Here is a 27,483-nt window from a genome sequence, read left to right on the forward strand (position 1 = left end):
CAAGCTTAAGAGAAAATTTATGAAAATTCTCATCATAACGTCTTGGATGTAAGCACAAAGAGATGAGGCACAAGGAGAAAGACCTCTACCTCCTTAGAATGCTGAGTCTTTTTGCAATACATACAGCAATGGAATCACAAAAGAAAAGATTTCCTCAAATCTAATTATCAAAAAGCAATTCATCTTGCTTGAGATCTCAATCAATGTATCCCTGAAGCCACTTTCTCACTTCACCTTCCGGTCTGGTGTATGGATTTGTGTGTGTGTGTGTTATCATTTGGTGAAACCTCTTAGCATATGGTGGGGGGAGGAATGCTGTTTTGCTAATTTTATGTTTATTTTTTAATGACCTACTTCTCTGCAGCAGCTTTAGTGGAGTGCTTTAAGCTTGGTTTGATTTTTTTTTTTTTTTTTGTGAATCTTTTACTCTGTGGCAGTGACTCAGCTGTGATAAAGCCAAGATGTTTATACGATGGGGTGGGGGTTTGAGGGGGATGCAGCAGCCTCAGCTATTGCTGCTTTTGCAGAGAGCTTACAAATTGTAGGCACTCAGAATAAGTGGTATCATTAGTGGGCATTAAATGCCCTAAGGGTATGGGAGTGATTTAGAACTCTGGGATTCAGCAGAGAGAAGATAGGGGCTCAGGTGTCAGAGGGAACTGGATCCAGAAGCAGCACTGAAATGTGACCTTGGGTAAATCACTTGACCTTGATTCTTCACCACTAAAAGAAGGTGAATATAGTTTATTGAAATGCTGCAATTTATCAGGACACTTTAAGAGACTTATTTTAGGTTGGGTTTTGCAAAAGACTATTTAACCTAAACAGCTCCACATCTAAAATTTTGTATGAATTGTGTGTGTTATAGAGAACTTCAGCTCCTAACTGAAGGGGTCAATAACAGAATAATTATTGCATTATCCTAAAAACGAAAGATGGGCTCGGCTTTTTGGAAATTTGGTTCTTGAAGACCAAAGTTAAGATTGGGTGAATGATTTAATCAATCAATAATTTGTAGCCTAGGTCAAAAGGTCATGCCCACATAGGATTTCCATCAAATGTGAAACCCCTTGGTGAATCAATGAAACAAAACACAAGCACTCAAAAAAGTTCCTCCTATGTAATCACTGGATTATCCACTGCTGGTTTTCCAGAACTTTAGCTGTAGTCCTTGCCCTCATTTACATTTTAGACAAGCACTCAATAGAACTTTCTATAGTGAAGGAAATTCTGGATAGTGGTGCTATCCAAAATAGCTGATACCAGCTATGGGAGCACTTGAAATGTGGCTAGTGTAACTGAGAAAGGGCTTTTTTTTGTTGTTGAGATAGTCTTGCCCTGTTGCCTAGGCTGGAGTGCAGTGGTGCAATCTCGGCTCACTGTAACATCCCCCTCCCAGATTAAAGTGATTCTCCTGCCTCAGCCTCCTAAGTAGCCAATTACGGGTGTCCACCCCACATCTGGCTAATTTTTGTGTTTTTAGTCGAGCTGAGGTTTCACCATGTTGGTCAGGCTGAGCTCAGGTGGTCTGCCCACCTCAGCCTCCCAAAGTGCTGGGATGAGCCACTGCACCCAGCAAGAAAGTACATTTTTAATTTCATTTCATTTTAATCAATTTAAGTTTAAATAACTACATGAGGCTACTGACTACTTTATTGGATGACCATTTTAATCAAAGACAAAATTAATGCCCATGAAACTATTTGTGACCACTTGGAAGTATATGAAGCAATGTCATTTTGGATGGAGGAGAACTTGAGCTGAACCTTGTAGGACAGGGCAAGACAGAAGGTATCTTAAAGAAAAGGGAGGATGTTCTGGGCTGAGGGAATAATATGCCAGTGATCCTGAGGTAAGAAGAGCCTGGTGCCGTTACTGAACAGTTAGGAAATCACCTTGATGGAAGCTGAAGGTTCTTGCTATACCTGAAGAAGGAAGAAGACTTGGAGCCAGGTTGTGGGATTGATGAAGCACTTATTATGTACCAGGCACTTCACATGTATAATATAATTTAATCCTCCTAACCAACTGATGCAGTAGTTACTATGATTATCCTTATTTTATTCTCTGGAAACAGACTCAGAGAAGTAATTTCCCAAGATCCCACAACTAAAGGGAGCCAAGCTTTAGAACCCAGGCAGCTTTCCTCCAGATGCCATGCTCCTTAACTACCTCACTTCACTACAGTGTTTGAGAATTTGGACTCTGGAATTATCCAACTTCTGTCTCTATTAGCTTGTGACCATGGGCATCTATAGATTGAAGACAAAAAAAATGTACATTTAAGGTTGCTGTGTTAGAGATGTGTAAGATACTGCATGTAGAATACCTAGCAGTGCCTAGAACATATAAGAGCTCAACAAATCTTTGTTTAATCTTATTACTATGTCAGGAATAGACTCAAATGGCAGCAAAGAAATTAGGGGTTGCTTGAGAAGGCGTTTGGCAACAATTGCAGCTTCTTGAACTGATGGATTGATATGTTGAAACCATTATAAAGGATAAAGGACAGGAGGGAAAAATGGAAGGGAAACTGGAATCCAGGAGTCTCCAAGAGGCAGTTGCCATCTTCACTAGGTCTTCACTAGGTTCACATTCAATATGTGAAAGGAATGCAACTTTATTTTCCCTGTAGAAACAAAAATAATACCTATTATTTGGGAATCATTTAAAAATTCCATAAAAGGACAAGGAAGAAAATTAAAATCATGAATAATACCATCTCTAAGAGATAACCACCATCCGTTTTTTGGCATTTATCCTTTTATGTTTGTATCTGTGTGTGCTAATTCACTTTTTAAGTTTACTGTATTTACTAATTCACACTTTTGGGGTACCATTCTATGAGTTTAGACAAACACACATAATGCTGTCATGTAAGCACCAGCACAGTCAAGATAGAGAACAGTTCTATCACCCTTAAAAAATTCCTTTCACTGCCCTTGTAGTCAACCCCTGCTCTTATTCCTACCTTCAGCCCCCTGGTGGCCACCAATCTATTTTCTGTTCCTATAACTGCCTTTTCTGGGATGTCACATAAGTGGAATTATACAGGATGTAGCCCTTTGAGTCTGGCTTATTTCACTTAGCATAAGGCATTTGAAATCCACCTATGTTATTGCACATATAAGTAGTTCATTTCTTTTTATTGCTGAGTAATATTTCATTGTATACATGTTCCACAGCTTGTTTCCATTTGTCACTTGAACATTTGCGTTGTCTACAGTTTTTAGCAATTATGAATAAAGCCACTACAACAATAAAGTAAAGAATTTGTTTGGACCTAAGTTTTTCTCTTGAGTAATAGGAATGTGATTTCTAGATCATATGTTAAGTACATGTTTAATTTTATAAGAAAATGTCAAACTGTTTTTCAGAGTAGCTATGCCATCTATATCCCACCAGCAAGAATAGGGTTTCAGTTGTTCCACACCCTGATATGCTCATTTTTTGAAAAACAATTCTAATAGGTATGTAGGTATATAATATGGTAGTTTTAATTGTACTTCCCCCAATAACTAATATCATTGAGCATCTTTACATGTGTTCATTTTTCTTCAGAAAAAATTTTATTATTTCCAATCCATATGCATTTTTTTCTTACCTTACTGAATTGGCTAGGACCTTCAGTATGATGTTGAATAGAAGTGGTGGGAGTCTTTATCTGGTTTCTTTTCTTGAGGGGAAAGCATTTAGTCTTTCACCATTCAATATGATGTTAGCTGTAGGTTTTTTTGTAAACATCTTTTATTAATCAGTGAAGGTTACATAATTTCCCTTTATTTTCTAGTTTGCTGAGAGTATCATGAATGGATATAGAATTTTCTCAAATGCTTTTGTATGAATTTTGAGATGATCATGTGATTTTTCTTTGGTCTGTTGATATGGCTAATTATATTAATTAATTTTTCAGTGTTAAACCAGGTTTGCATTCCCAGGATAAATCCCACTTGGCCATGATATATTGTTCTTCTATATGTTGCTGTATTTGACTTGTATATCTTTCAAAACAAACAGCATTTTTCCAAAACAAAAACAGAATAGTGCTATACATACTGATTTGTAATCTCTTTTTGAAAAATCATATTTTTAATCTAAAATAAATTTATAATTTTAAGAAAAGCTCTTTCTGATTATGCCAGTAGATTTATTTCTTCACTGCGTTTTCTTATAATGGGGGAGTAGATAGTTATTATGCATATTTTGGTTCAGGTTCATGAAATTCAAAAACTGGAATGATAAATTTTCAACCCCCACTTACCAACTTTTCTAATTAACTGATAAACTTTGAAATAAATTATTTGTATCTTTGACAAAATGTGAAGAGGAAACTGTTCTGAGTTTTGAAGGTCATTATAAATGCTAAGAGCAAAGGGATGAGCACCAATCTTCGAAATCCAGGCACTCATCAGATGTGTGGCGAGTCCAAAATCTGTCTTATGATGATAACCTTAAGTAATAACCTTAAATATACATCACATAGCTCTGATATTTGTAAAGAAAGTTTTCTTTATTCCATTAAAAAATACTGTATAGATAGATATAGTTGTGTGTGTACACACACACACACACACACACACACACACACACACGGAGAGCAGCATCAACAATCTTTTGAAAAATTTTATTTTGAAACATTTTTTACTGTGAGTTGTTTCTTCCTGGACAAGTAAATCTTTTCTTTTCTTTTTATATAGAAATATGAGTGTTCCCTACTCCCGAAACATGCATTCAAGATTGATTCTGTCTAGGTACCCACTTAAGGCTTATGTTTAGAATTCCAGCAGTCTAATTTTTTTTTACTCCCAACTTTTACTTTAGAAAAGGCAGTCTATTTACTCTTCACATCCTCATACGGAAATGGATATTACTTTATTTTATATGTGAGCCAGAGCTTAAGGTAATGATAAATCTTGCCAGAGGCCTCAAGGATACTAAGCATGAACTCTGGGAAAAAAGTTTTTTGTTTGTTTTGTCTTTGGAGGGTGTCCCTCATTCCCAGCCTTGGATTAAGATGATTCTGAGTTTCTCAAAATGCTTGTATGAGAGGATGAACTTCAATGTTTGCATCATTTCCCCTGTTTTATACTCTCCTCGCATAGACCACAGCTGAGAGTCTTAGAGAAAAGGCGCTTTCGGCAAGTGCAAAGTGGTATTGTCATGTTGCTACTGGAGCTGTCTGTGAGAGCCAAGAAAATAGGACAGAATCAAAAGGAAGTAAAATAAGTCATAGTGAAACCTTCTCCCTCAGAGGAAGGAAAGCAAACATTGAAATATTGCTTTTTTCCTGGCTACTTATTAAAGGGGAAATTTGCCTACTGTGCTGGAAGAGTCTTTTATTCATCGTTTTGTTGATGGGAAGTATCCAACTTGAAGTTTGTTTTTGTCTGTGTAGCCCATTCTGTTTCTTAAGGTGAACTTTACTGAGATAGGTATTGAACAGATTCAGCATTTCTCTGATTAGAAAGCATGTTGATTTGCTTTAATCATTCAATAATTTAAACTAGATCCAATTTCCTGAAACAGTTTAAATGTTTGCTACAAATTAATTCACATTTCTGAAATATCTGAAGTTATTATTTATATGAGAATCTTATTTTACTTCTAATATGGCTCAGTTTGTTTGAAACAAGATGCTATTTGGATCTTTTGTGAAACTTATATTGTTTGGTTACTTTCAGAAATGTTTAGGTTCAGGGTATTGTAAATTAATCAACAAATATAAAAAACTCGAGTTTATAGGTATAGAACTGTAGTGCCACATTAAGCAATTAAATACCCCACATTCTATTTTCATAAGTCCAAGGTCATTGGTCTAAATTACAATTATATGATTTCTGTTATGATTGTTAGTGATTGCTATAATTTGACTAATTATTGCCTAAACAATGAAAGTTGGCTGGGACTCAAATTGCAACAAATGCTTTTTTATGTGAGAAGAACAAGGAAACTGAATGCTTTTTTCTTTTGTCATTCATTTGTAGGGGCTGCAATTAATCATAAATATTGCACAGGACCAGGGCACGGAAAGTAGAAAGCCTCCTTTATTTTCCAGGATCATCTTTCTTGAATGAGATGGAAGGCAACCCTCTAGAGAAAAATAAATGATCACGTTTAGAGAAACATCATTTTGACTAATTGGAAGGATAGTGGGAAAATCCCACAGGAAATGGTCCAGGGCCTGTGACTTTTATAGTCAATTCTCTTCTTACGTAGAGGAAACATTGCATTTAAATTGAGGGTACCATCTGCCTAATCTCCTAAACTGATCACAGGTTCAAGAGTAACCATTGCCAGATAAGGAAATAGTAAAATGTTTCATGAAATATAGGATGAACTTGTGTCTAACAATAAGAATGTGATCACAAACGAGGATGCTATCTTTTGAAAAGGCACATGCAACTTTTAGGCAATTTAATATATTACATAATTTCTAAAACCTTCTTAACCTTCCTTTCCAGCCTTTGTTAGTCATTTCTTTGTCTATTTTGACTGCAAGCTTTAAATGAATAGATCGTAAGAGAAATTGGTCATTATCACTTTTCAAGGCTTGAGATCTGCATGATTGCTGATAACAGAAATTCAGAAGAGAAAGGTTGGGAGAGAAAATAGTGTTTACTATTTAGCTTTGCCCCTAAGATGTTAGGAATTACACAGGGTTGCTGGGAATCCTTAGCATCTCTACTCAGGCTGAGAAACACTGGTCCTTAAAGGTGAGACATGGGCTGTAAGGGCACCACTGCTGAAGGGGTGCTGCTGGGATATCCCAAGCTCCCTGGTCAGATTTGGCAAGAAGTTTCTTCTAGGCACCTCCAGGCAGTGAGATTTCCCCAGTCAGAGTCATATGAATGAGAATTCTATTTGTCTTAAGGCCAATTCCCCCAAATTTTAGGTAGAGAGTTGCCCTGTCTTCCCTACCCCTTTGCAAGGAGCTTACAACTTGAAATGTGTTCACAGAGGCTGTAATTCCATCCCCCTGAAATTTGGAACCTCAGTGCTAGAGAAGTACCTATCGAAAAGGTAACAGATTGAATAGGGCAAGTAAACCTTCAATGATAATTTAACATTCCAAAATTAATAGTATGACTTCTGAAGTACTGAATGAAATAAATTGCCTTTAGTAAAGCACAATGTAGCATAAACTAAAAATATAAGTTCCTTTTTTAAATCTCCTTATATGATGCTTACCTTGGAGATTGTCTCATTTCCTTGGCAACTAATGATGTGTAGGCAGAGATAAGCTAACTGTTGTACAACTGGACTTATGGAAACAGAAGAGGAATTTCCTTTCTATTCTTCACTCTTGGAAGGTAGTATATCTTACTTTTTAAACATGTCAGATCTGGAACCCAGCTGCCTGGGTTAAATTCTGATTCTGGGCTGGGTGTGGTGGCACATGCCTATAATCTCAGCACTTTGGGAGGCCAAGAAGGGAGGATCCCTTGAGCCCAGAAGTTCAAGACCAGCCTGGCTAATATAGGGATATCCCTGTCTCTACAAAATAAAATTTTTAATTAGTTGGGTGTGGTGGCAAGTGCCTGTAGTCCCAGCTACTTGGGCAGCTGAGGCAGGAGGTTCACTTGAACCCAGAGAATTGAGGCTGCAGTGAGCCAAGATCGTGCCTCTGATTCCAGCCTGTGTGGGAGAGAGCAGGACCTTGTCTCAAAAAAAAAAAAAAAAAAAAAAAAAGCTGATTCTGCTATTACCAGATGTGAATCCTTAGACAAGCTGTTTAACCTCTTTGGGCCTCAGTTTCCTTCTCTGTAGAACAGAATATATACTTATCCTTAGTTCAAAGGATTACCATTAGGATTAATCAAGATCATTCATGGCAAACATTTGATAAATTTTAGCTGCCATTATAATTAATTCATTTTATCTACTTTGATAGTCTTTCTGGCCTTTCAGACACCAGAATTACTTAGAATTATTCTTCAGAATTACTTAGTCTACCAATTTAGACTTTAGGTGTAAAATAGACACATTACCAGCAAAGGCTTGTCTCTCTGTGTTTCCCTCAGCATTGATAGGATATCCTTTGACCATAATTATACCCTAAATTGTTTAAGTGGGCCAGAGTCTCTAAGAAATTAGGTAATTAAATGCAAATTTTGCAGGCAAATTTTGCAGGCCAAGTTGCATTCCAATGATTTCTGAAAGTCATAATTATAGAAGTCCTTGGTCCACTGAGGGCATACTCATCTAATTTGTCTTGGTAAAGAGAGCTCTGAAGTTCCACCAGCCCCTTTCGGGCTCACAGAACTGTTTTCTCTCTTTAGAAGATGCAGAAAAATGTGAAGGAGGAAGGTGCTTAAGCATCTACAGAGCCTGGTGCCTCGCTGGTCTTTGATGGCTTGTCAGTGGTTCGGTTCTTATGTTTCATATTTTGTGTTGTGTATGAATTAGAGGTTACTGGCTGGAATTTTTTTAAGTCAGGAAAACACTCAGTTGCTTTGATTTTTTAAGGCTTAGAATTCATGGATATTATTAAAGATTAGTATACATATTTTAAAAATTGTTTTTCTTAGAATTGTTGACCTAAGACAGCAATCTTTTCATTTTAACTTCTGAGCTTACCTTACAAGTAAATAGACTGTAGTAATATTGTACTCCTTAGCTGCAGCAGAAAACATTTTATCTTTCGTGGATGCTACAGAATCATAAACTGAAGAAGTCAAAGTCAGTTTATGAATTCTCCAAGATCTTGCTAAAGAAATAGCTAGAAAATACATAGAAAAGTATATTTATCCCTGTGATACATGCAAAATAATCTCAGTACACTTCCGTAAATGACTCTACTATACTATACAGGCTATGTAAGATTATGAATGCATTGAGTTTATTTAATAGAATGCTTTTGGGAATGTGGTATAATTGAAAGCTTTGGATATAAAACTGGCATCGATGGAGTTGAAAAGTTCCTTTATAAATAAGAGCTGTTAAATTATACTGCAAAATGTTGGAGAAAATATTATACACTATCTAAATGTGAAATTAATGTTTTCCTCAACATTGCTATAAGTAGTGCATCTTAACTTAGTTTATAATTGAGTGAATTGTTTCTTTCGTTTCTGGTAATTCAGATTTCCTACATAATAATACATCTTTTTATTGTCTCTTTCTGCAACCATATTCTGCTGCCAAATTAGTATGTTTGAAGAAGCAAATTAGTGCCTCCTGGGAAGGTATTAATAAGTCACACAGCGAAGAGGAATATTTCAAGGGAGGTAAATATATATACAGTTTTCTGAAGGTGCAGCAAGTTCACTTTGTGGTTTTCCTCATTGAGTTAGAACTACATATTTTTTGCATCAGTGGCCTTCCTTCTCCTTTATAACTTGTGACTTCATTTGTGTGACTCATTTCACTAAGTTGGTTTCCATGGACATTAACCACCCAATATGCCATACTGTGAGCATTTTTATCTAACATATAAATGAGCAGTTCTTAACCTGTGTTTTTAATATCCAGGAGTGTATTAATATAAATTAAGAGGAGAGGTATCTTTAGTTTTTTTTTTTTTTTTTTTTTTTTTTTTGAGACGGAGTTTCGCTCTTGATACCCAGGCTGGAGCGCAATGGCGCGATCTCGGCTCACCGCAACCTCCGCCTCCTGGGTTCAGGCAATTCTCCTGCCTCAGCCTCCTGAGTAGCTGGGATTACAGGCACGCGCCACCATGCCCAGCTAATTTTTTGTATTAGTAGAGACGGGGTTTCACCATGTTGACCAGGATGGTCTCGATCTCTCGACCTCGTGATCCACCCGCCTCGGCCTCCCAAAGTGCTGGGATTACAGGCTTGAGCCACCGCGCCCGGCCTAGTTTTTTTTTTAAACAAGCTCAAAATAGCTTTAAACTTCAAGATGCTATTGAAAATTAGAATGAATGATTATGCAAAAACTTGATTTTTTTGCCTTTAAAAATTTTTTTATTTTATGCAGGATTTTGTTTTTTATTTCTTAAGATGAACAAAAACTTGATTTTTAAGATTTGAATTACTATATACTTGAAACATTCTTAGTTACAGATGCAGCTACCTGATTGAGGAAATCCACTGCTAAGCAAAAAACAGAATTGCCTTTATGATATAATTTAAGTTATATCTGCTTTCATCTTTGGATTCCCATTTCCTTCTCCCAAACCTACGATATTTGGAAGCACTTTGTTGATATTACAAATTTATAACGAAAGTAGATTCTGCTTCTTACATGTTACCATTGAAATGTTTAGACTCTATGGATTGTTATCATTTAAAAATTTGGCTTACTTCAGCTGAATAAAATCATAGGTGTGTGAAACACTTTATTTTACATGCAAGGGAACAAAGAGCCCACAAAATTTAAAGAAATTATTTGAGTTTTCCCAACTGGTTAGCAACAGATTTTTACCTAGAATCCTAGGCTTCTGTCCACCAGTGTTGTATTTTTTCTAGCTACACTAGACTATCTCATTGGCAAAGCTTCATATGTGTTAGAATGAAGTGACTGAGACAAAGGAATGGTAAATTGAGAATTGGCAATTTGGGGTAAAATCGAAGTATGATCTGAGGATCACCTCTGTTAATCACATGGATGCCTTTTGAAAATGTAGATTCCTAGACTTTTCCTAGATTCCCAGACAGACTGAATCTCAATCTCCAAGGGTGGGACCCAGGAATATGCTGTTTAAACAAGCTCCCTAGATAAATTTTATGTACACTAAGGTTTGCATTCGATAGGCTAATGATATCCTATATATTCTTCTAGAATGTTATTTAGTATGTTTTAGACTGATGTACTAACATTTTCCCATTTGGAGAATCTGCGCTGTTTTGTACTAGATTCTAAAGACTGGTACAGAGGAGACCTACGGTGAAAGCGAAGGGTGTTAAATCTGGGTTCCAATCCAGGCTAGCCTTGCTATGTCGGCCTGGGCAAGATACTAAACACTCTAAGTCTTTAACTTTTCTTCTTTAAAATAACTATAATTCCACCCTTGCAGAACTGCTGAGATATCATAGAAATAAAATACGGTGCAGGCACTGGGCCTGGCCTAGTAAAAGCATGCAACTACTAATTACTGTCATTACCTAAGCTAATATAACTATTATTTTCCTCTTCCCTTACCTTGAAAAGTAGAAATACACTGAATTCTTCGTTGTTCATTGTTTCAGACCTAGTGGATTATTTGTATCGTTCGCTCCTGCTCCTCACCTCTGTGGCTTCCTGCCTACCTTTTGGCCATTTCATTGTTCATTAGACACCTCCACTAGAAGAAGGAAAGAGAAAATAAGAAATGCAATTCATAACATCTATTTTCTTCATATGCTATTACTCTTGGTAAAAGATTTGATTTGAAGTGACGAGGCTGAATCACTGGCCAAAATAACATTTTTGTGTTTTCCAAGAGCTTAATTTACCTATTTTTTAGACAGTTTCCATTCTGGCTCTTATAATGAAATATCCTTGCTTAAAAACAGTAATTTTAATCAACATTGCATGAGAAAAAAATATACTAAATGAATCATTTTGAATCTTGTTTCCTTCCTTAATTTTTAGGGGAACTGAGAAGATTTGGTTGAACAAAGCTCATTAAGATCCTACAGAGATGGAATCTGAGTATGAAGTAGGTCAAATTTAATCTCCCTGGTAGTGCCCTTCAGGCATTGCTGACGTGGGCTTCTTACTCAGCAGAGGTGGGCTGTGTGTAAATGGATTCCTAGACTGCAGCATGGGCTCTAACCTAATGAGAAGGTGTCTGAACAAGGCCTACAGCCACAAGTCCTGATTTTCATGTAAAATGCCCTCAGCTCCTTCAAATCTTCAGATTTTTCCTCAGGTAAAGCTTTGTGTCCTAGGTACTTGGTATTAGGCATCTACTAGTTGGAAAGTAAGAGAGCCTTATCTGCAACTGCAAGAATTGGGAGACTCCAGAGGCAGTAACAACCCAAAGGATCACACAAAGGTGAGTGTGGCAAGAGGGGAAGTTTTTCTTCCCCTCTGGCATTCTGGTGTGTAGCCAGACTCTGGCAGGAGGGTGCAGGTAGGGACTGAGGGCTATCTAGAGGCCTCATCTTTTGTCCTCCCCACTTTTCTCCTGTTGCCAGTCCTGGGTCCTGAAAGAATGTCTGACACGTGCCCTCAGGTTGACTGACAATCTGATGTGTGGCATGACCAGTGCAATAGAATAGCAGCTTCCTGAGGACAGGTCTTTTTGTCTATCTACTGCATTTGGAACTGGGTCTAGCCTGGAATGGGTACCCAATAAATATTTATTGAATAAACAGATGAAGTAAACATCAGGGTTAAAAGATACTCTTTGAAAGAAAGGAAGAGGGGGAAAATTGAAAGAGGGAAATCAAATCTTGGAATGATATTTGGCTTGATTGAGCCAATTTGAAGAAAATGCCCTTTTCAGATAAAAGAAGATACTTCTTTGGGCAAAGGCATATGGAATTCCTGCTACAGCTACACCCTCCAAACAAGGTGTTAGGGTCTACTCCTGGTAGTACTAATGCTGGTGGATTTGAAAAGTAATGGTAATGATAATGATGGTGAGTAACAAAAATAGCAACAGGAACAACTAACAGTTACATAGCACTTACACAATGTGGACTATCTTCCCCAATCCATTTGTGAAACTTAATGAATGATAATAAGTGTAATGGCAATTTGCCACAGGAATGTGAAACTTGATATACTGTGGTCTCAAGGGCATTCAGTCACAGGAATGTGCTCTTGCAAACAGGTCCTAAGGGCAGCAGGCTAGTATGGTTTCCCTAAATAGACACTGTATGTATATGTGCATGCAAATGCTTGTGTGTGTGTGTGTGTGTGTGTGTGTGTGTGTGTGTGTTTATAAATGCACAAAGCCTATTCAAAATCATTTTGGTAGTAACTTTGATTCTGGGAATTGGGGTGCTAGGTAAAGCTAAGTGTAATTTTTACCCTAATACTACATTCTTTTATTCAAATCATAGTTTTCTGGGAAGTTTCCAAAACTATGAATGCAAATGACATATTCATCTGTAGAAATTTCCCTTTTAGGAGGATGGCAATATGCCAACAAAGGTGAAATATAAAGCACATTTTAAAAAAGAGTTTTAACTAGTCTTGTATTTTATAGATCTGCTATGTGACCCTTATTTTATCATGTCCGTTTGCTGCTTTAATACTTTGGCTCTTGAAGGCAATTTATTTAAATTCAGTGAAGGTAAACTGGAATGAATGGAACTGTTAAATTGTAGTGTCCTTGAACATGTTCTCTGTGGAAAGGCCATGGGACTTTGGAGGTAGACAGACTTGGGTGGTTTAGATTTCAGCTCAGCTAGTGATCACATATATGACCATAGATCACTTTCTTAATGATCGGATTGCTCCTCTGCAAAATGGAGAAAGAAATAACTTCTTGGGGTTGTTGTGAGGGTCAACTGAAATAATATATGTATAAATGATTAGCCAAATAACATGGCATGTATAAGGTGTGAACATAATTAAACAAAGCTTGCCTTATTACCTCGTTTTATTTGCCCTCTCAGCATCCCGCACAGTATGGGCTGCCTAAATACCTTGACATCTCCAGAACTAGAATCTCAGGTAAACTTTGTATGCTAGCCGGCTCTCTACATTGCCGTAACCATTATTTACACATATGTGCATACTCTTACACACAAATGCACACACCCACACTTTAAATTTTTTTTTTAAGTTCCAGGATATATGTATGCATGGAAAATGCAGGTTTGTTACATAGGTAAATGTGTGCCATGGTGGTTTGCTGCACCTATCAACCCGTCACCTATTTCTTAAGCCCCACATGCATTAGCTGTTTATGCTGATGCTCTCCCTCCCCCTGCTCCACTGACAGGCCCCAGTGTGTGTTGTTCCCTTCCCTGTGTTCATGTGTTCTCACTGTTCAGCTCCCACTTATAATCTATGGGATTACACACACACACACACACACACACAATTTTTTATTCTACTCAATCAGTTTTTTGCAGCCTTAAAGATAAAGCCCAAGCTCCTTGTTGAAGCCTGAAAATCTTCCACATCCAGCTTTTGGTCTATTCATTTTTTACAGATCCTGAACTGTTTCTTCAACCTTGCTGTGCCCTTTTACACCTCTGTGCCTTAGAATATCTTTTTGTTTTTTGAGACAGAGTTTTGTTCTTGTTGCCTAGGCTGGAGAGCAATGGTGTGATATCAGCTCACTACAACTTCCACCTCCAGGTTCAAGCTATTCTCCTGCCTCAGCCTCCCAAGTAGCTAGGATTACAGGCATACGCCATGACACCCAGCTAATTTTGTATTTTTAGTAGAGGCGGAGTTTCTCCATGTTGGTTAGGCTGGTCTCAAACTCCTGACGTAGGGTGATCTGCCCACCTCGGCCTCCCGAAGTGCTGGGATTACAGACATGAGCCATCACTCCCGGCCCAGCATATCTTTTTTTTTTTTTTTTTTTTGAGACGGAGTTTCGCTCTTGTTGCCCAGGCTGGAGTGCAATGGCACGATCTTGGCTCACCGCAACCTCCGCCTCCTGGGTTCAGGCAATTCTCCTGCCTCAGCCTCCTGAGTAGCTGGGATTACAGGCACACGCCACCATGCCCAGCTAATTTTTTGTATTTTTAGTAGAGACAGGGTTTCACCATGTTGACCAGGATGGTCTCGATCTCTTGACGTCGTGATCCACCCGCCCCGGCCTCCCAAAGTGCTGGGATTACAGGCGTGAGCCACCGCGCCCGGCCAGCATATCTTTTTTTGACAATCTGGAATACTCTTCTACTCTTCTCCACCCAGTGAATATCCACTATTTCTTCTTTCAAAGTAAAGCTCAAATATGGGCTCCTCTGTAAAGCATCTCTGAACTGCCTGGAAGCCAAGTCCCCTTTAGGCCTTTCTGGCTCCCACAGCTCTTTGTTTATATCTCTATTACAGCAGCATCCTGTAGTAATTAAAATACAAACACACATAGCAATGCCACTCTATGGATGTGTGATCTTGGACAAGTACTTAACCTCTGTTGGCTTTATTGTTCTCATTTGTAAGATGGAGACAATATTAATATCCACCTGAACAGAACTGTTTCATGTATTAAATAAAATAATCCATGTAAAACACATAGTACAGTGTCTAGAACATGGCAACTGTGGTGACTGCTCAATAGTACCTCTACTATCATATAATAAACTCTTTGTAGGTCTATCTTTGTTAGGCTGTGAGATGTTTCATTTTTATACATACAGTATCTAGCATAAAGCCCAGAACACAGTAGACGTTTAATATATGTTTGTTGTAAGGAAAGAAGAAAGCAGGCAAGGTAACTTTCATCTATATTTAAAAAGAAGAAAAAATGTTAAACTACATTACATTTAGGAGGAAATTTCATTAACTGTCCTTACTCTTTCACCTTTCAGTTAAAACTCTTAGCTCTTCACTTTTACCAGCTATAAAATGCCAGCCCCAACTCCCAAAAAAGCTTATAAGATATAGTATGCAAACAATTACAGGGCCTTAAGGCCTCTGGATACTTCTTGGCTATAGAAACTATACCAATACTGCTCCCCAAAAGGAAGAAAAGTTATCTCCCATTTTAAAGATGCATATAAACTGTGAAATTAAAGAATGTTGGTAAAATGGAGATCAGATAGGCCATCTGTGTGTCTGTTTTACGTTGCTATAAAGGAATATCTGAGGCTGCATAATTTATAAAGAATGGTTTATTTGGCTTATGGTTCTGCAGACTATACAAGAAGCATGGCACCAGCATCTACTCAACTTCTGGTGAGGCCTCAGGAAGCTTTTACTCATAATGGAAGGCAAGGAAAGCTAGCATGTCATACGGTGAGAAAGGGAGCAAGAAAGAGGGAAGAGGGAGGTATCAGAATCTTTGACAATCAGATATTACATGAACAAATAAAACAAGAACTCACTTATTACAGCAGTGAGAGCACTATGCCATTCAGGAGAGATCCTCCCCCATGACCCAAACACCTCCCACTTGGCTCCACCTCCAACGTTCAAGATTACATTACGACATGAGATTTGGAGAGGATAAATACTCAAACTATATCATCATTCGATAGCATTTCTAGAGTCCTCTATTTTCCATATAGAGTATCAGTGTTTTTGTTTTCAGGAAAATTTAGTTACCCAATTATCAATTCATTTCTATTCTTAATTATTAATAAAATGATACTGTTTTCTTCTTGAAGTATAAAATTAAATGATTAAAATGAATACTATATTTCCTTGCAATGAGCTATAGCAGCCTCTTTCTGTCTGTCTAAAAGTGAGCTTTGACAGTGTGCTCTAGTTCAGGAGCAGGTGTTGACAAACCAATTAATCCAGCCAAGTTTATAGTTTACATCCTAATAGTACTGCTGATTATTTCTTAAATGCTTTGAAATTTTTTTAACACAATTTATTATTTTTGCAATTCAAGTTCCTCATTTGCAAAAAAAAGGTAAAAATACTTATGTGAAGGTATGAAGGTTAGGTGTGAAGGCTAAGTGAATAACGTACATAAAATATCAGGTTCAGAGCGACTGGTGCTATTAATAATAATAAAAAAAATCTAACTTGGTGTGTGGCATGCCCAATAAATATTATTCTCTTTCTCCTCAAGATTTTGTTTATGACAGCATGTTTTATTTGAATTCACCTGTTTACATATGTGTCTACCCCACTGCAGTGTAAAATCATCTAAGGCAGGGATTATATTATATTCATCTTCGAATTCCCAGCACCCAGTGTACTACTTGATGCATAATAGGTATTTAAGACATATTTATGGAAAGAAGGAAGGCAGGAAGACAGGCTAGGAGGTGATATGGTTTGTCTGTGTCCCCACCCAAATTTCATCTTGAATTATAACTCCCACAATTCCCGTGTGTCATGGGAGGAACCTGGTGGGAGGTGACTGAATTATGGGGGGCGGGTCTTTCCTGCGCTGTTCTCATGATAGTGAATGAGTCTCATTAGATCTGATGGTTTTGAAAACGGGAGTTTCCCTGCACATTCTCTCCCTCTGCCTGCTGCCATCTATCTAAGACATGACTTGCTCTTTCTTGCCTTCTGCCGTCATTGTGAGGCCTCCCCAGCCATGTGGGTCTGTGAGTTCTCCATTAAACCTCTTTCTTTCTCTTCCTAGTCCCAGGTATGTCTTTACCAGCAGCATGAAAATGGACTAATACTCACAATGTTGTCTGGGCTGGTGTTGAACTCTTGGCCTCAACAATCCTCCTGCCTTGGCCTTCCAAAGTGCTGGGACTAATACAAGAGGGAAAAAAAGAAAAAAAGGGAAGAAATGAGGGAATTAAGTACTAGGTACAATTGGGCACCATGGAATAAAAATCCCTACATAAGTTATTATAGTTTAGTTATTTATGTTTTATCATATTAATTCTAATAATTCTAAGAAATGACCAACTTTATATAATATATAGTTGTATACTCCTTTACAATTATGAATGAAAAAAACTGTTATATGTCTCCTGTTGTTTTATGCAAATATACATGAACAAGCATTATTGAATGAAACTTGCTTGTCGAAAATGTAACAAATGTGAGATGGGGCCATGATTTTGATGGTATGTGTCATTTATGTCAGCAAAATGAGACAAGTGTCACTAAGTTTCAGGGCTCTTACATGGCACTTAGAAAACTGCAGTATGCAATCTACTTCTTCTGTAACCTAGTCAAGGTGATTTATCACAGGTAAAATGCATGTGTTTTATGACTTTCCAGTGACATACTTGACACATAATACAAAATGATACAATCTGTATTGTATAAAATTGCAATTCATACCAATCAGAGATGTTATGCTTTTGGGTTACCTAATTCAGTGTTTGAAAATAGCTTACCCGGCTGGTCCAAAGGTAGTGAGTTATCTCAATTAATTGTTCACAGTCAGTTACAGATCGAACTCCTTGTTCTACTCTTTCCCCCTTCTCACTACTGCACTTGACTAGTCTTAAAAAAGAAGAGAAAAAAGAAAAAAAGAAAATAACTTACCCAATAGCAAGAAAAGAACAAGAAGCTGCTACCAAGATAGTTTTCAACCTTTTCCAATAGACTTCTAGTACCCCTTCCCTAATGTGTACTATGGACCCTAACTTTCTTTACGTTAGGCTTTTTGTTACTTTTGTTCCGTTTTGTTTTGTGTATGTGTGTGTGTGTAGAGACAGTGTCTCACGATGTTGTCCACGCTGATGTTGAACTCTTGGCCTCAAGCAATCCTCCCACCTTGGCCTCCCAAGTGCAGGGGCCAGTTTGGTTTTTTTTGAACAGATTTTAGGGCAGAGTTCAGGGCTACAGAGCTCTGGCCTATACCCTGATGAGTTATTGAGTCTAAATGAGACTCTATTCACCCATTTCCATTCATCAGTTGGTTACTGATTTTTTTTTTTTTTGAGACAGGGTCTCACTTTGTCACCCAAGCTGGAGTGCAGCGGCACAATCACACCTCACTGCAGCCTCTACCTCCCAGGCTCAAGTGATCCTCCTGCCTCAGTCTCTGGAGTAGCTGGGACTACAGGTGCAAGCCACCATGTCCAATAATGTTGTTCTTTTCTCTTGATTAATAATTGATGCATACTGGTTTGGTGTGTTTTGTTCTTTCTTTCTTTCTTTCTTTCTTTCTTTCTTTCTTTCTTTCTTTCTTTCTTTCTTTCTTTCTCTCTCTCTCTCTCTTTCTTTCTTTCTTTCTTTCTTTTTTTTTTGAGATAGAGTCTTGCTCTGTTACTCAGGCTGAAGTGCAGTGGTGCAATCATGACTCCCAGCCTTGGTTTTTGTTTGTTTGCTTGTTTTATGTTTTTTAATTTTAAACAAGTTTTAATCATAAAAATTTAAACAGCATAAAAGCCTAAGTTACAAATTCCTCTTTGCCATGTCCTTACCCCTTTTCCTTGCACTCTATCCACTTTCCTCTGCAAATGTGCATCCATCCAAACCTTTTCCCATATATTACATTTATAGATATAAGTACATATACATATACTTACTCACATAAATGGTTAAAGGACATAACAATTTTTTGAGTGCCTGAACTGTCTATTGCAACACTTAGTAATAATGGTCCTTTGTTTTGTTATTCTTTCCTGTTTAATAGGAGGTTGAAATTCCACTCTGGTTTAACTGATGCCTCAAATACATTGAGATGCCATCATAAAGAAACTTTAGCTTCATAAAGAAGGAAGACAAAGGAGAAATTGTGCCACTTCTGTTAATTTAATCAGAAAGTTTTAGTGATATCTTATTACTTGGGTTTTTATCATAATGATTTGTTTTAATGCTGAATTCAGTTTCAGTTTTATATTTATTCTATCTTGTACTACATCCAGGGATAATTTAACTATTCAAATGAAGTAGTCCCTTAAAAAATTATCCCATGGCATGGATTTGAGCGGGGAGGCAAAATTGGAATAAAGTACTTTTCAGTAGATTAGACAATTGCAATCCAGTTCTACTGAAGCCCCATGACATGATTGCTGCTAAACTTAATGTGTATTTTCTGTTTTTTTGTTGTTGTTGTTTGGTTGGTTGGTTTTTGCTTTTGAGATGGAGTCTTGCTCTGTTGCCCGGGCTGGAGTGAGATGGTGCAATCTCAGCTCACTGCAACCTCCACCTTCTGTGTTCAAGCAATTGTCCTGCCTCAGCCTCCTAAGTAACTGGGATTACAGGCGTACACCACCGTGCCACACTAATTTTTTGAATTTTAGTACAGACAGGTTTTCGCCATGTTGGCCAGACTGGTCTTGAACTCCTGAGCTCAGGCAATCCACCACCTTGGCCTCCCAGAGCGCTGGGATTACAGGCATGAGCCACCACGCCTTTTTAAAAAAATAACCAAATGCTTGCATTATTTCATTTCTAATAGATGAAGAAAGACATCTAAAAAGTCTGAAGTTTAAAGTGTTGAAAAAATGAGAAATTCAGGCTACAACTGTAGGGGTCATGTTTTGAATTCTATTTTTAAATGGCCGTGGAGTTTTCTAAGAATGGGGATGTATTGCAACCTCTCACATGGGAAGTTATAACTAATGTTCAAAGGGGACTGAGGAACTAGGGCCATATAGTTTTGGAAAAATATTGGATGATACTTAAACTGTGGGCCGTTTGGCCATGCTTCCTGGACTTCCTCCTGTATCATCCCTGTACCCTTTCCCACCTAACCTGTCTGCTATAGTCACAAATGCAAATTAATCTTCTTTATCACTTTTATCGTTAGGCCTGTGCTACAGCTTCAAAAATCAGAAAATTTTAAAATAGAAAAGGAGTCTTTGGAGATACTAACTCCTTTCTCTGGCCTGAAGCAATAAAACTATGTTCTGAAGTTCACTGCAATCACAGTTTGTCTTTCCAAATGCTTCCTACTAAGTTTCTTTCTTTTACCTTTTTTTTTTCATTAAAAAGGTATGGATAAGCTGGGCATGGTGGCTCACGCCTGTAATCCCAGCACTTTGGGAGGCCAAGGCAGGTAGATCATGAGGTCAGGAGTTCGAGACCAGCCTGGCCAACATAGTGAAACCCCCCGTCTCTACTGAAAATACAAAAATTAGCCGGGTGTAGTGGTGGGCACCTGTAACCCCAGCTACTCAGGAGGCTGAGGCAGGAGAATTGCTTGAACCCAGAAGGTGGAGGTTGCAGTGAGCTGAGATCATGCCACTGCACTCCAGCCTTGGCAGCAAGAGCAAGACTCCGTCTCAAAAAAAAAAAAAAAAAAAAAAAAGGATAGATAATGAGAACAAAATGAAATTAAATCAAAACTAAAAACTGCCTCCTCTCTATACCCTCTGGAGAAGTGCCTGTCCCTTGGCCCTTCCCTACTCTGTTCACTCTGATGGCTCTTTCTCCTCCTTCAGACTCTGGCTAGTCTTCACCTCCTTAGGGAGGCCTTCCTCAGTGCACCTTCACACCCAGTGAAAAGTGTCCTAGCATGATTATCACTATAGTTTGATGTTTTCCTGTTTGCCTCTCACATTAAACAACAAGGATAGGGGATTTGTCTCTATCTTAACATCTTCAGCACCAAGCACAACATCCAACACTCAGTAAATGTTGGTTAAAGAAATGGATGAATGAACAATTGACTGAGTAAACTAATTGGACAAATAGTTATTTCTTAGATGTCATACATGTATTACAACCTAGAGGAAGAAGAATGGTTTAGAGATCCCCATCTGAATCTATATTAAAGCTATAGTCATTTTACTTATATATCTTTTTAAGACTTTGTATAGAGGGAAATAACCATTACTTTGGAAAATGACTTCTGCATGATCTACCTACTGATTGCTGATGGGCTAAAAGGCATCATGACAGCAATTGTCCATCCATCATTTGGTAATTTGCTGGATTCTCCCTCAGCCCATAGAAGTGATTTTAGAGACTTATAGCAGTGTCCTCTGATCAATTGGACTGGGCCTAACTGATGTTTAAAAATTGGAATTTTTCTGGGGCATCTATACCAGGAAGCATTTCAAAATTTGTATGTGATTGTGTTTAGGTTTGATTGCCCTTTTTATTTGTTAAGATTACTATAAAAATGATAAGGTCTGTATCAGAACTAAATATGTTGTGAAAACTGCTAAACAGTGACATTTGGAAAACATGGATAAGTGTGTGTGTTTTTGAAAGGTAATTCAAGTAAAACAGGATTAGCAAAAATTTGGGGTTCAAGATTAGCATAGAAATTAATTTCTGAACAAGCAGGTTGTCTCATTTCATTTAATTGCTTCCTGTGTGATTATATAAAGGTGAAGTTAATTTCTGAACTTTTCTCTTTTAGCCTTAAAAACTATAGTAGTGTTTCTCAACTAAAGAGTTGGAAAGTTTTATTTGTGTTTATGTTTAGAATCCCATTTGGCTTCCTCTTCATGGTGCAGTGGCCAATCAAGGGCCTATTTATACCCTTATGAGTTTCTAATGAGTTTCTTCTGACCCTACTTATCTCATGCAGCACTTTTCAGTTTGTATCTGAACCATTCCTTACTCAGTATATTTTTGAAGAAAATCCTCCTCTGCTGATTCTGCCAAGCAATCCTGGGAAAGCTTCTTGAAGAGACTGCTCAGCAGACTTAAATCTGCAAGTGCTTAATCGGTATGCAAAGCCTGCTCCTCTGGTTTGGAGAGTCAGTTTCCATAAATGCATCTATCTCCACACAACAGAGTGAGTGTAAAGGGGGCTGACCCTGTATAGGACCTACAGTGTGGTCCAGTCTTTCTACTTCATTCAGAAATGAGACAACATAAAAAGAAGGGCAGGCTGAAGTGACAAATGTCTCAATGCCATACTCCCTGGCTTGGTGGAATTGTTCTAGGTTTAAGTTCCTCATTTCTTAGGCTCTATTTTTCTCCTTGCCATGGCCAGCTAAACCCCTGGACCTTTATCGTGCTTATCTTAGCTTGACATGACTTCTTAGCTTTCTAATGCAATGTTTTATACCTTAGTGTGAAATATAAACACACTAAGCCCTTGTTAAACTGGTACTGGTTTATTCTGGACAGTAGTTCCATTGCTCCAGATTGAAAGCTACTCTTCTTCCCCGTACATTGAGTGCTTTTAAAATACTGGCTATCCCAAATATCTGAGTAGAAATCTCTTCACTTCTAGACTCCCAGTATTTTAAAACAAAATATGCTTTCCTATTAGGTTTTACAATGACACAGTAAATGTATTCCTGTGGGTGCCTGACTATCCACTGAGAGTTCAAAATGATCAAGAAAAAGAAGAAATCTGTGTATGGCATTTAGATATTAAATATGTATGTGTATAAAGTTACATTCGATTTGTATATAAACTCACTTTAAGAAAAACATGGTCAGAATGATAAAATACATGCTAATGATTACTATGGAATCATATTACTGAAGGAAAGTAAACATATCAAATAGGTCTGTAAACATTAGAATTAAATGCAACTTGATATTTTTAAATTAAAAAGTATAATAATTTATTGAAATTTACTAAGAAAGCACTTATTAGAATTTTGTGAACTCATTTACTCACAAAATTTTCCTGCAAATGCTATTTACATAAGTAATAATAATATTAAATCAGTATTTTAAGGTATAGTTCAACTTCAATGTTTAAAAAACATAGACAAACCCTGATATAGCAACATTATAATATTTTAATACATTATAATCAAATAGCATAGCTAGAAAATACTGTTAATAATCAGTAATTATGAAAGTGTTAATTTTAGAGAAGAAAATCACCAATTATTATTTCAATTTATTACTATGAAGAGAGGATAAACAAATTCTTTTAGCATTCTTTGCAGAAATCACATCCTAATGAGAGCCCTGTTCTGACCTCTGTCACTGACTTCCTGTGTGATCCTTTGGACAGACTTCAATGTTTCCATCTAAAATATAAGGATAAAAATGTTGAAACCTAATTTTAAGATGTACTGACTGCTATGGTCTGATGTTTGTGTCCCATCAAAATTCATATGTAGACTTAAGTAGTGGGTCCTTTTGGAGGTGATTAGTTCATGAGGGTGGAATCCTCATAAATGGGATTAATCCCTTTTAAAAGAGACCCAAGGGAGCTTGTTTGACCTTTCTGCCATGTAAGGACATAGTGAGAAGGTGCCATCTATGAGGAATGAGCCCTCATCAGACACCAAATCTGCTGGCATCATGATCTTGGACTCCCCTGCCTCTAGAATTGTAGAGAATAATCTGTTAATAATTATCCAGTCAATGGTATTTTTGTTAATAGTAGCCCAAATGGACTAAGACATTGCCTAAATGAAATATAAAAGATAAAGCATATTCTTAAATGAGAATATGTCATTTAAGAATAGTCATGCTTGGCCAGGCGAGATGGCTTATGCCTATAATCCCAGCACTTTCAGAGGCCGAGGCAGGCAGATTACTTGAGGTCAGGAGTTTGAGACCAGCCTGGCCAACATGGTGAAACTGTGTCTCTACTAAAAATATAAAAATTAGCCAGGCATGGTGGTGCATGCCTGTAATCCCAGCTACTCATGAGGCTGAGGCAGGAGAATCTCCTGAACCCTGGAGGCAGAGGTTGCAGTGGCCTGAGATCGTGCCACTGCCCTCCAGCCTGGGCAACAGAGCGAGACTCAATCTCAAAAAAAAAAGAATAGTCATGCTTAATATTTATAATGGGTTCACTAAGCATAAATATATAGGAGTATTGATAGATTTTTAATAAGAACAACTCCTCTAGCATGAAAAACATTAATATTGCCACATATTGATGTTTACATCCATATATGACATTCAAATTCACTTGTGTGTGGTTGCTAAATAAAGGGCTTGGTATAATCAAAGAATTTTTAGAGCTCAAAGGATTCTGAAAGAGCAGCTACTCCATTCAACCTCCTTATTTTATGTATGAGAAAATTAAGATTCAGAGAAAAGATACATTCATATGTGTTTAGGGAGTTACTGCAGATCCAGGTCTCCTCAACTCTGGTTGTTCTTTCTAACCTGTTGATCCAGATCCCTGAGACTTTTGCTAGGAATCCTTATTCATGCATACCAAGCATTGGAGACTTAACATACAGTGTCCCACAGACACTATTTTTCAAATGCACCTAAATGTCACTAGAATGAACAAAATCTGCTCATTTTTAAAATGATAAGAAATTTGTGGGTTTGTTGTCATTTTGTATTTGTCCCATATTTTGTCAAAATACAAAATATCACATGGTAACTACTGAAATTTCTTGAAGTGAATACGAAAAGTTTGGTAGCTATGGCACAGCATCCCTTCTCTTGACTATTTATTCAACTTTGGATGATTCAAAATGCCACAAATAGTGTAGGTTTAAAAAAAAAGTTACAAATATGGAATGGGATGATGACTTAATCCCTCATTTATTATTATTATTTATCATTATTATTATTAACTATGGGAACAGAGGACCTGTAGTACTGTTGCAAAGGTGAATCTGAGACCAAGGACTCAGACAAATAACCCAATGAAATGTTATAATATGACAAGCACTTTGATATCAGTATGTACAACGTGCCACTAGAGCACTATTTACCATGAGCTCATACCAAGTGAAAGGTAATGTGCTTGTTTTATAGGCATGTTAAGATACATTGAACATTTGATTTTAATGGCATTTTTCACTTAAGTATCTATCATAGGAACATACACCATCTTTTATCCTGACTTACCAGCAGCACACCTCATTTTCTCTGACTTTTTTTAAACACCTCTACAGAAGCCTACAAAACCTTATGGAATCTAATTTTTGTACTTAGCACTGTCAGGACATTCTTTTTTCTTTCTAACTTTATGGAGTGTAAGCTCATTTTCTTTTGTTCATCACAGCATCTTTTATATGCTTAAAAATAGTTTTCTTTTTCTCAAGCAAAAGAATTCAAGTTGCTTCAGTTCTTACAGAGCGTATTTCCCGTAAATTAGTGTACTCAGAAGTATTTGTATTAAATTGTGTTCAAGTCTGGGTGTGGTGGCTCACACCTGTAATCTCAGCACTTGGGAGACCGAGGCTCAAGGATCACTTGAGCTCAGGAGTTCAAGACCAGCCTTGTCAACATGGTGAGACCCTCATCTCTACAAAAAATTTAAAAATTAGTCAGGTATGGTGGTACGCACCTGTGGTCCCAGCTATTTGGGAAACTGAGGGGGGAGAATCACTTGAGCCCAGGAGGTCCAGGCTGCAGTGAGATGTAATTGTGCCACTGCACTTCAGCCTGGGCAACAGAGGAAGACTCTGTCTCAAAAATAATAAAAATAAATTGAGTTCAGTGACGAGACAGTGAGCAGCAGCACATCGCCACAACAAAACATCCTGCCATGAACCTGCACAAAGACAGAATTGGAAAAAACATGCCAAGGCTTTCTCCTAGATGAAACAAGAACCAGAATAAAACACATTACCATTCAGTAAACCAACTAGACATTCACAATCGGAATGTTCTCAGTATCTCCTCTGCTATTATATTCTGTGGGTTCTATGCTTACCTTGATGTACATGCCTCATATCCATTAATATTCATGAGTTTCACTAGAACATCAGAAGAGACTGACTCCCATGTGGGGAGCTGCCACTAGCAGAATTTCTCAGGAAACAGGATGCCACAGGAGTAATGTTACATTGAAATATAGCCAGAGTTTTCTTTCTTCCTAATTAAAAAAATGTTTTTAAGTGACAAGGTCTCGTTCTGTTGCCAAGGCTGAATCTCAGTGGTATAATCATAGCTCACTGCAGCCTTGAACTTGTGGGATCAAGAGATCCCCCTACCTCAAACTCCTGTGTAGCTGGGACTCTAGGCATACACCACAGTACCCAGATTTTATTTATTTATTTCTTGGTAGAGATGAGGGGTCTCACTTTGTTGCCCAGGTTGGTCTCAAACTCCTCACCTCAAGCAATCCTCCCACTTTGGTCTTCCAAAGTGCCGGAATTGTAGTTATGACCCACCACACCCAGCCAAGGTCTTTTTTAAGGCTTTCTCCCCATAGCAGAATCTGCCCCTCTATTTATCTTTGCATTGATTGAGACAGAGTCTCACTCAGTCACCCAGGTTGGAATGCAGTGGCACTATCATGGCTCACTGCAGCCTCGACCTCCCTGGACTCAGGTGATTCTCCTGCCTCAGCTTCCCAAGTAGCTAGGACTACAGGTGTGTACCACCACACTTGACTAATTTTTGAATTTTTTATACAGACAGGGTTTTACTGTGTTGCCCAGGCTGATCTTGAACTGCTGGGCTCAAGAGATTCTCCCACCTCGGCCTACAAAAGTGCTGGAATTACAGGTGTGAGCCACCGAAACTGGCCTCTCCTTGCATTTAAAGTGTTTAGAGTTCAGATAAATTGTTGCACTTAAAAGAAAAACAGGCCGGGTATGGTGGCTCACACCTGTAATCCCAGCAATTTGGGAGGCTGAGGTAGACGGATCATCTAAGGTCAGGAGTTCGAGATCAGCCTGACCAACATGGTGAAACCCCATCTCTACTAAAAATACAAAAATTAGCTGGGCATGGTGGTGTGCACCTGTAGTCCCAGCTACTCAGGAGGCTGAGGCAGGAGAATTGCTTGAATCTGGGAGGCAGAGTTTGCAGTGAGCTGAGATCATTCCACTGTACTCCAGCCTGGGCAACAGAATGAGTCTCTCTCTCTCTCTCTCACTCTCACACACACACACACATACACACACAAATACACAAATTAAATAAAAACAGATTTTTAGGCTAAAAGTTGGGAAACATAGAAACAGTTTTTGTTTAAACAGTTTGAGAAATAGCACATATTACTAAAGAATTATGAATATTATTTGTATTAAGTCAACCAATACATGTACATATGTTGATATTTTTAATTCTGGAATTTCCTTAAGTCATTTAAAAAGGTTGATGTTTTAAGTATTTGACTATATTACTATTTTTATTTTCTATACTACTATTACCACTGATTCTACTGCTACAACTGTACTATTAATACCACCAGGAGGACTTGTGGATAAAATCAGTGTTTTACTCATCTTAAAA

General features: G+C 37.7%; 1 long non-coding RNA gene across 2 annotated transcripts; it reads right to left on the reverse strand.

Moving 5' to 3' along the window:
- Positions 1–3,500: 3,500 nt before the first annotated feature.
- Positions 3,501–26,017, reverse strand: LOC110569138 (uncharacterized). Of its 2 annotated transcripts, none has more exons than XR_010338552.1 (4): positions 25,955–26,017; positions 17,173–17,244; positions 11,104–11,245; positions 3,501–3,722 (listed from the first exon to the last, which is right to left on the reverse strand). It is a non-coding gene; the product is annotated as an uncharacterized LOC110569138 (long non-coding RNA). The 2 variants fall into 2 exon arrangements; XR_002479288.2 differs by lacking the exon at positions 3,501–3,722 and adding an exon at positions 8,584–8,719.
- Between the last annotated feature and the right edge of the window lie 1,466 nt (positions 26,018–27,483).

This window comes from Aotus nancymaae, unplaced genomic scaffold (assembly GCF_030222135.1).
Source record: "Aotus nancymaae isolate 86718 unplaced genomic scaffold, 86718_ANA_hifiasm-v0.15.2.pri h1tg000062l, whole genome shotgun sequence".
Lineage (NCBI taxonomy): Eukaryota > Metazoa > Chordata > Mammalia > Primates > Aotidae > Aotus > Aotus nancymaae.